This window comes from Coenobita brevimanus, chromosome 102 (genome assembly GCF_032717465.1).
Source record: "Coenobita brevimanus isolate Jiangsu-jjx chromosome 102, ASM3271746v2, whole genome shotgun sequence".
NCBI classification, from domain to species: domain Eukaryota; kingdom Metazoa; phylum Arthropoda; class Malacostraca; order Decapoda; family Coenobitidae; genus Coenobita; species Coenobita brevimanus.
In genome coordinates, this window is record NC_137055.1 from 38,221,708 (window position 1) to 38,231,707 (window position 10,000).

Here is a 10,000-nt window from a genome sequence, read left to right on the forward strand (position 1 = left end):
CCCTTCCCCCCTGTCACTCTTTTCCTTCCTTCCTCCTCACCCTCTCCCTTCCCTCCTCAATCTCCTGTCATTTGCGGCAGCGTCAGAGAGAGAGAGAGAGAGAGAGAGAGAGGGAGAGAGAATGTGGAGTGGTTGAACTGAAAAAAAAAAAAAGATCGCGCGCGCGTGCGTGCGTGAGTGCTTACGTGTGTGTGTGTGTGTGTGTGTGTGTGTGTGTGTGTTTCATTAGAGTAATGCCGGGGTTCGGTGTCTCAAACAATGCTCAGGCCTCTCCTTTGATCCCCCCTCCCCGCCCCCTTGTTTTCACCCTTACGCACACCCGCCCTAAGGGTCAAAATGGCCTGGTGGGTGTCGAAACCTGGGTATTTGTCCCGTAGAGTAATTAATATGGCCGGAAGAGGGTGGGGGTAGAGGGAGATGAAGAAGGGAGGTGAGAAGGAAGGGAGGGAGGAAGGAAGGGGGTGCGAGTGGTGGGAGGGGAAGGGGGAGCAGAATGATGAGAATGGAGGAAAGGAGGGAGGGAGGAAAAGGGGATAGATGGAGGGGGTGTGGGGGAAGGTGTACAAGGGACGTGAGAAGGGAGGAAGACGAGGAGGTATGAAGGGGGAAGGGGAGGGTGAGGGAGGAGCTGAGAAGGAAGAGAAATGGGAGGGCCTGAGAGGAAAGGAGGGATGGATGGAGGTGAGGTGGAGGGGCTGAGAAGAAGAGAGGTAGGAAGGAGGAGGTGGGGTGAAGGGAAGGGGACAGTCAGAGGACGAGGCGACAAGGAAGAAAGGAGGGAGAGATGAAGAAAGAGTGAGGGAGAGAGGAGCAAATAAAGCAATGAGGGAGGAAAGGAAGGAAGGAAGGAGGTAGGGAGAGGGGTGATAAAGAAGGATGGTACTGGGGAGAGGAGGAGGAGTTGAAATGAGGAAGGGATGGGATGGAGAAGGTGGTGAAGTGGGAAGGAAGGAAAAGAGGAAGTAATAGAGGTTGAAGGAGGAGGGAGATGAAGAATGAAGGAAGGAAAGGAGGGAGAAAGTGAGAAGGAAGGAGGGAAGGAAAAGTGAAAGAAAGGAAGAGGGATGTGGAAGGACAATAGAGTTGATTTCCTCCTACAATTTTCAGATTGCTCCTCTCTCTCTCCCTCCTCTGCCACCTTCCCTTTTTCCTTCCCCACCCCTCCCCTTCCCCTTCCTATTCCCCCCTCCTCCCCCTCCTCTCTCCCCCTCCGCCTCCCAATTACTCAGAAAGCTCGTCATCTCGCCCACCTTTCTGTACAAAAATGAAAAACAAAATATAAGTAAAGAAAAAAGAAGAGGAGGAGGAAAAAACGAATAATAATAATAATAATAATAATTGATAATAATAATAATAATAATAATGAGGAGTATCAAGAATGAAGTAAAAGGCGTCATCGTTGTGAAAGGATTGTGATTGCTTAGTCACCTGATATAATAGCTGACTTGATTAGAGAGAGAGAGAGAGAGAGAGAGAGAGAGAGAGGTGGAGTGTGTGAGAAAAATGATAACCACTTTTATGGAGACTAATTTATTTCTAATTGCACTCATTTCCTCACTAATTTACTTCTCCCTCCGTCCCTCCCTTCCTCCCTTCCTCTCTCCCTCAGCTGCATCTTCACCGTCTCCAAGTTCTTCTCCTTCCTACCTAAACCTCCCTTTCTTCCCCAACCTCCTCCCCTCCCTATCCTCCCCAACCTCCTCCCCTCCCTATCCTCCCCAACCTCCTCCCCTCCCTATCCTCCCCAACCTCCTCCCCTCCCTATCCTCCCCAACCTCCTCCCCTCCCTATCCTCCCCAACCTCCTCCCCTCCCTATCCTCCCCAACCTCCTCCCCTCCCTATCCTCCCCAACCTCCTCCCCTCCCTATCCTCAAAAAACTTCCTTTTCTTCCTACACAAACCCCCTCCTGAAGCTTTTCCCTTTCCTCCCCTAAGACTACCTCCCCTCCCTTCCCAAAACACCACCACTCTCCTCCCCAAACCACCACCACTTCCCTCCCCAAAGCACCTTCACTCCCCTCCCCAAACCACCTCCACTTCCCTCCCCAAACCACCTCCACTCCCCTCCCCAAACCACCTCCACTCCCCTCCCCAAACCACCTCCACTCCCCTCCCCAAACCACCTCCACTTCCCTCCCCAAACCACCTCCACTTCCCTCCCCAAACCACCTCCACTTCCCTCCCCAAACCACCTCCACTTCCCTCCCCAAACCACCTCCACTTTCCCCCCCAAACCAGCTTTATTTCCCTCCCCAAACCACCTCCACTCCCTTCCCCAAACCATCACCACCTAACAATCTCCCCTTCTACCTAGACTGCTCCCACCTGTCTTCTCCCCTTTCTTCCCGTGTCTCTTCCATTTCCTCCCCAGTTCACCTCTCCCCTCCTCACCCCTCCGTCTTTCCTACCCTTCCCCTCATCCCTCCCTTCCATAGCACCTAACCTACCCTGCTTCTTCGCTAGTGTCCTCCATTTCTGACCCACCCCATCTCTCCTACAACTAGACACTTTCATAACCCTTGTAAGTGTATATGTAAGTAAATAAGTAAATGGGGAGTAGGGCAGTTATCAAGCGAGAAGGGAGTAAATGATGACGGCCCTCACTCCTCCCCCCTCTATTCATCCCCCTTCTTCCCCACTCCTGTCCCTTCACCACTCTCGTTTCTTCCTCCCCTACCTCCGTTTCCCTCCCCTACCTCCGTTTCCCTCCCCTACCTCCGTTTCCCTCCCCTACCTCCGTTTCCCTCCTCTACCTCCGTTTCCCTCCCCTACCTCTCATTTCCCTCCCCTACCTCTCATTTCCCTCCTCTACTTTCGTTTCCGTCCCCCTCCCTTCCTCCCTCTCCTTCTAAAGTTCTCCCTTCCTCCTCTCTCCCTCCTTCCTCTCTCCCTCCTTCCCTTTCCTTCTCCCTTCTCCCCTTTCCTCCCTTAGTCCTTTCCTTTCCCCCTTGCTTCCTGACTCTTTTTTTCCTTCACCCTTCTAACTCCTTTTCCTCCCTTCCCCTCCCCTTCCCACACTTCCTCCCCTGACTCATTTTCCCTTCCCTCACCCTTGCACCCCCCAAACTCCCCTCTCTCCCTTGCTCCCCTCCTTTCTCCCCCTTCCCCAGCGGACTATGAAGGGATTATACATCATTATAGTGAATGATCCCGGGTAATTTGGCTGTTGCACTCTGGGTAATGAGGCAAGGGGGGGGGGGAACACGGGGTTATTAGTGGGATTGGCCCCCGCTGCCTCAATCTGAAAACCATACCTCTATTAAGAAAGATTTAGCGAGGCGGTTTTTTTTTTGGGGGGTGGGGTCTTGCTCTCCCCCAACACCCTGCCGTGGCTCCCCCCCCCCGATTCTCTCTCTCTCTCTCTCTCTCTCCGTTACCTAATTCCCTCCACCACCACCTCCCCCTTTTACCAAGAAAGTTCAGATCTCTCCTGTGTCCTTCCTCCCCCATTTTGTTTTTTCCTCCCTCCCTTATTTTCTTCCTTTCTTCGTTTCATTATTTTTCCTCTTCTTCTATTGGTCTTCCTATCCTCCGTTTTCTTGCCCCATCCTTCCTTCCTTCTGCTTTCCTCTCTTCTTTCCTACCTCCCTCCCTCCCTCCCATTTCCTGTCTTCATTCCTCATTCCCCTCTCTTTATCCTTCCCCTTGCACACCAAACTTTCTTTACCCCATATCCCCCTCCCCGTCTTACCCTCACCCCCAAGCCTGCCGTAACGTTTTTCCTTCCTTCCTTCCTTCCTTCCTTCCATCCTTCATTCCTTCCTTCCTTCCTTTCATCCTTCCTTCCTTTCATCCTTCCTTCCGTAATTATTCCTTTCATCCATCCTTCCGTAATTATTCCTTTCATCCATCCTTTTTTACTTCTTTCCATATCTTCCCCATATTCTTCCTTTCCCCTCCCCTTTCCCCCAACACCAACCTCTTTCTTAACCTCCTCATTTCCCCTCCCACTCCTCCTCCACCCCCACCCCCACCCCAACGTGTGTTTTCTGGTCTAAGCCGATTTATCTTGATTAAAATCCGTTCTGGCGAAACACCGATCCCCCTCCCTCATCCCCCCTCCTTTTCTCTCCCCTCTCCCCTTCCCCTTCTCTTCCTTCCTCCCCTCTCTTTGTCTCCCCTCACCCTTTCCCCTTCTCTCCCCTCTCCCTTTCCCCTTCTCTCCCTCCCTTTGTCTCCCCTCACCCCTTCCCCTTCTCTTTCCATTCCCCTCCAGCACTTCTCCCCTCGCACTTCTTCCCTCCCCATGCCACCTGCGTCCTCCCCTTTTTCCATCCCCCTCCACTATCTCCTCCCTCCTTCCTCCTCCACTATCTCCTCCCCCCTTCCCCCCTCCCCCCTCAGTATTTACCAGATTCGTGTTCTGGTATTTAACGGTAGTCACACCACCCCGGTATTGGTGTATTAGCCTGGTATTGGGTATTGTTGTGGTATTTGTACTTCCGGTATTAGTGTAGCATGTGTAATATTCCAGTATATGTCTCTTGTGGTATTCGTACACTGGTATTTGTATGTATGCCGGTATTTGTATGGTATTTCGGTATTTGTGTATGGTATTGATATATTCTCTCGGTATTGCTAAAGTATTCTAGTAAGTGTATAGTAATTCAGTAGTGGTATTCCTATAGTATTAGCACATTATTCGGTATTCCAGTATTCCGGTATTTCTGGGGTATTTCAGTCTTTGTTGTATTGGAGTATGGGTATTTTTAAGGTATTAGTGTATTATTCCAGTGTTTATTATCCTTTACGTTTTATTATTCCAGTACAGACGCCGGTATATTCTGGTATTTTAATAGTAGATCAGAGGCGGGTTGGTCACGAAGTCTGTATTACCATGATTCTCTCTCTCTCTCTCTCTCTCTCTCTCTCTAATTTCTTTTCTTCTTTACTCGACTAATTTCTTCCTTAACCTTTTCCTTTCCCTTCCCACTCCCCTTCCGTCTTCCTGTCAGTCTTTCCTCTCTTTCCTTACTGCGTCCCCCCTTTCCCCTCCCCTTTTATCCCTTCCCCTCTCCCCTTCCCTCTTCTTTTCAAATCCTCCCCCATCCCCTTCTAATCCCATTCCCCACCCGTCCCCTCCCCTCCCGTCCCCTCCCCTCCCGTCCCATCCCCTCGATTCCTTTCTTATTCCATCCCTTTCCCCCTCCCCTCCTCTCATTTCTTTATCTTATTCCACTCTGTTCATCTTTCCATCCCTTTCCTTTTTTCTCCTCCCCTCACCCTCCCCTCTCAATTCCTTCCTTCACCTTCCCCCCTTTCCTCCTCCTCCTCCTCTCCCTTCACTTCCTTTCCTCCCCCCACTCCCTCCCTACACAACTTAAGTAACCTAATCTGGCAATCAACTAATGCAACCATCAGACTGACTCGAAAAGCCTAGCCTTCCCTCTCCCCCCATCTCTCTCTCTCTCCCCCCCATCTCTCTCTCTCTCTCTCTCTCTCTCTCTCTCTCTCTCTCATGCAAATTACCGCCACCTGACTAATGCCTTTAACTGGACCAGGTTTCCATTGTTCGTCCACATCCCCCCTTCCCTTCTTCCCTCCCCACTCCTCCCCACCGTCCCCATCTCTCCTCCCCATCTCCCCTCTCCTCCAAACCTTCTAACTTCTCACCTCTCTCCTCAACCCCTTTCCTCATGCTTTCTTGTTTTCTCTCTTGTCCTACCCCTCCCTCAACCCTTACTTTTAGCTTTCTCTCCCCATCTTACTCTTCCTCCCCTCCTTCCTGCTTCCCTCCCCATCCCCAATCCATCTCCTAACTTTCTCTCCCCTTCTTTCTCCTCCCCACCCCTCCCCTCCTCTCCCTTCTCCCCGTTATTTCTCCCTTCTTTCCTCCCCCTAACCTTTCCGTATCTCCACACTGTCTCCCCCTCCCTCCTCCCCGCCCTTTCCGTATCTACTCCACCCTGTGTTTCTCCCTTCCTCCATCTCCTCGCCTCTCCCCTCCATCCCCTCTCAACCTCCACTCTCCCTAACCCCCTCTCTCTCCCCAACCCCCTCTCTCTCCCCAACCCCCTCCCTCTCGCCCCAACCCCCTCCCTCTCGCCCCAACCTCCACTCTCACCCCACAACTTCCACTCTTTCCTCACAACTTCCACTCTCTCCCCACAACCTCCACTTTCTCTTCAATCTCCACTCTCTCCCCTCGACTTCCCTTCCCCTCGACTTCCCTTCCCCTCGACTTCCCTTCCCCTCGACTTCCCTTCCCCTCGACTTCCCTTCCCCTCGACTTCCCTTCCCCTCGACTTCCCTTCCCCTTGACTTCCCTTCCCCTCAACCTCTCTTCTCCATACCCAATCCCTTAGCCCCTTCTCCACTACCTTCTTCCTGCTTTTCTCCCCACCTCTCTTTCTCCCTGCCAGCCTTCTTTTCTCCCTCCCCACCTACACCCCCTCCCCACCTACACCCCCTCCCCACCTACACCCCCTCCCCACCTACACCCCCTCCCCACCTACACCCCCTCCCCACCTACACCCCCTCCCCACCAACACCCCCTCCCCACCAACACCCCCTCCCCACCAACACCCCCTCCCCACCTACTCCCCCTCCCCACCTACTCCCCCTCCCCACCTACTCCCCCTCCCCACCTACTCCCCCTCCCCACCTACTCCCCCTCCAACTCCTTCTCTCCCCTTCTCATTCCCTTTCCACTCCCCACCCCTTCCCACTCCGCTCCTCTTCCCTCTCTTCCCCCTCCCCTTCCCAGTCCCCCTCCCCTCCCGCTTGTTAACTAACCCACACATAGCTAATTGCCCACAAGCACCTCATTAGCATACCAAACTAATTGCTTCAACTAGTGTGGAATTTTTTTCGGTGCGATCTTAATAGGGTATGAATCTTCGAGCCTTAATGGTGGCTATTTTTTTCATTTCGTGTGTGTGTGTGTGTGTGGAGAGAGAGAGAGAGAGAGAGAATTAGGATAGTTGATTTGCGGGTTTGCACTGAGGTTAGCTTTAGGCCGGAGTAAATTACGTTAGTTTGTACCGGCAGGCATCGTTCTTAGTATTACCTTCCCAGTCTCTCCGTTCCCCCTTTCTCTCACCCTACTTCCTCTCCCTTTCTTTCCCACTCTTCCCCCTCCTCACCCCACTCCCCCCCTCCTCACCCCACTCCCCCCCTCCTCACCCCACTCCCCCACTCAACCAGTTACGCACTCATCATTACTTTCTGCAAAAATGCCGTCCACCATTATATTCAATTCCCCTCGTCCCTCTCCGTTCCACCTTCCCCTTCCCACTCCCCCTTCTCCTTCCCTCTTCCCCTTCTCCTTCCCTCTTCCCCTTCTCCTTCCCTCTCCCCCTTCTCCTTCCCTCTCCCCCTTCTCCTTCCCTCTCCCCCTTCTCCTTCCCTTTCCCCCTTCTCCTTCCCTTTCCCTCTCCCCTTCTTCCCTTTCCCTCTCCCCTTTCCTTTTTCCCTCTCCTCCTTCCCTCTCCTCCTTCCCTCTCCTCCTTTCCCTCCCTCCCCCCCATCTTCGCTCACTCCTCTCTTCCTTCCCTCCATACCCCCTCCCCCCCTACGCCTTCTCTCCTCTCCCTGCTCTTCTCCCCCTACTCCCTCTCTATTCTCCCCCTCCTCTCCGTACCCCCTCTCTCCTTACCCCCTCTCTCCTTACCCCCTCTCTCCTTACTCCCTCCTCTCCCCTCCCCCCTCCTCTCCTCCTCCCCTCTCCTCCCCCCTCTCCTCTCCCCCACCTCCTCTCCCTCTCCCCTCCCCTCCCTCTCCCCTCCCCTCCCCTCCCCTCCCCTCCCCTCCCCTCCCCTCCCCTCCCGCTCCTCTCCTCCGTCCAGGCTCTCACATACTCCCTATTAATGTCTGCAAAACCCCCCCGTACAACGTAATACTCATCTCTCCATATCCCTTCCCTCATCACATGCCCCCCTTTCTCCTTTCTTCCCTCCCCCTCTCTCCTCCCCTTCCTCCCTACCACTTCCCTCCCTCAGTACCTTCCTCCCTCTTACCCTCATCACCTTTCCCACCTCACCTCCTCTCCCCCTCTCCTATCTCCTTCCCCCACCCCTCCACTTCCTCCCCATTCTTCCATTCTTCCCTCATCCTTCTCCTTTCCCTCTTTTCCCTCATCCTTCCCCTTCATCTCTCCTTCCCCCCCGCTTTCATCTCTCCTTCCCCCCCGCTGTCATCTCTCCTTCCCCCCCGCTGTCATCTCTCCTTCCCCCCCGCTGTCATCTCTCCTTCCCCCCGCCTTCATCTCTCCTTCCCCCGCCGTCATCTCTACCTTTCTTTCGTCGTCCTGTCTCTCCTCCCCATTCCCGTCTTCCTCTCTATACCTCCCTCCCCATTCCCCTATCCCTCCCTTCCTCCCCATTCCCCTATCCCTCCCTTCCTCCCCATTCCCCTATCCCTCGCTTCCTCCCCATTCCCCTCTCCCTCGCTTCCTCCCCATTCCCCTCTCCCTCTCCATTCCTCTCCCTCCCCATTCCCCTCCCTCCCCATTCCCCTCTCCCTTCCTTCCTCCCCATTCCCCTCTCCCTGTCTCCCCCTCCCTGCTAGCCTCCCCCTCACCTACTCATCATTAATGTGTACAAAAATGGCGTGCAACGTTATACTTCTTTCCTCGCTTGGATGAGAGAGGAGGGAAATTAACCATTGTCTCTTGTGCATTGTTCCTTCGCTCCGGCCAGCAGGGAAATATGATGACTTTGGAGGAGGAGGGGGAGGAAGAGGGGAGGGGAGGGGAGGGGAGGGGGCAAGAGAGGAGAGGAGAGGAGGTAGTAGTGGTGGTGGTGTAATTATGATGGTAATGAAGATAATAATTAGGAGGAAGCGAGGAGTAAGAACGGCAGAGAGAGCAGAAGAGAAAAAGAAAAAAAAGAAACTTGTAAGAGAAAAAAAATACAATCCAGACCATCTTAGCGGCGAGAGAAAAAGGTAACTAGGTAGTAATTTCGCCCTTATTGCTTGCGATTATATTTGCAATTGCTTAGTGTCTTTGTGGATTTTTTTTCTTTCTGTATTGAGATTGGGAAGGTGGGGGAGGGAATGAAAGGGGATTGGTGAGAGAGGGGAGGGAGGGAATGAAAGGGGGATGGGTGAGAGAGAGGGGAGAGGGAATGAAGGGGGGGATCGGTGAAAGGCGGAGGAGGGAATGAGAGGGGGATGGGTGAGAGAAAGAGGGGGGAGGGAATGGAATGGAGATAGATGAGAGAGGGGGGAGGGAATGGAATGGAGATAGATGAGAGAGGGGGGAGGGAATGAAAGGGGCGTGGGTGAGAGGGGGGAGGGAATGAAAGGGGGATGGGTGCGAGAGGGAGAGAGGGGAGGAATTGAAAGGGGGATGGGTGAGAGAGAAGGGGGGAGACTGGGTGAAGACGAAGTGAGGAGAAAGGAAGGAGAGGAGTGGGAAGAGGAAAGAGGGAGAGGGAAATGAAGGGAAGGAAAAAAGTCCACAAAGGGGGAACGACCAGACGAGGAAGAGAGAGAGGAGGATGGGGAGAGGAGGAGGAGAGGAAGTGGGAGGTGGAGAGGGAGGGAGGAGGAGGAGGAGGGGGGAGAGAAGAATCTGTTTAAGTGGGAGGTGGAGAGGGAGGGAGGAGAAGGAGGAGGGGGGAGAGAAGAATCTGTTTATTCAAGAATGTAATTAGGTGAGTTAATGAAGGCGTTTATGAGGAGAGAAAGGTGGTGATTACATTGAGGGTGTGGTGACGTCATTCGTGTCTTGTGCGCCAGGCTGTGTAAGGTGGGAAATTCTCTCTCTCTCTCTCTCTCTCTCTCTCTGTTGGTGACCGCATTTCCTAAGCCCTTCCGCGGTCATCATCTCATTATCCAAAACTTAATTATCTTTCTTGACTGATGGGAAATTATTCGTCTTAATAATGCAAGCTCGCATACACGCACGCACACACTCACGCCCGTGCACATACACAATCGATTAATTAAACTGAAATAATGGAGACAACACACACACACACACACACACACACACACACACACACACACACACACACACACACACACACACACACACACACAGTTCTCTCTCTC

The 10,000-nt window shown here is 53.2% G+C and overlaps 1 protein-coding gene across 1 annotated transcript in view; it reads left to right on the forward strand.

Annotated features, from left to right (window-relative positions):
- LOC145415306 (LIM domain only protein 3-like) overlaps window positions 1-10,000 on the forward strand; it is a 416,801-nt gene that overhangs the window by 275,314 nt on the left and 131,487 nt on the right. The gene's annotated exons all lie outside the window — the stretch shown is intronic.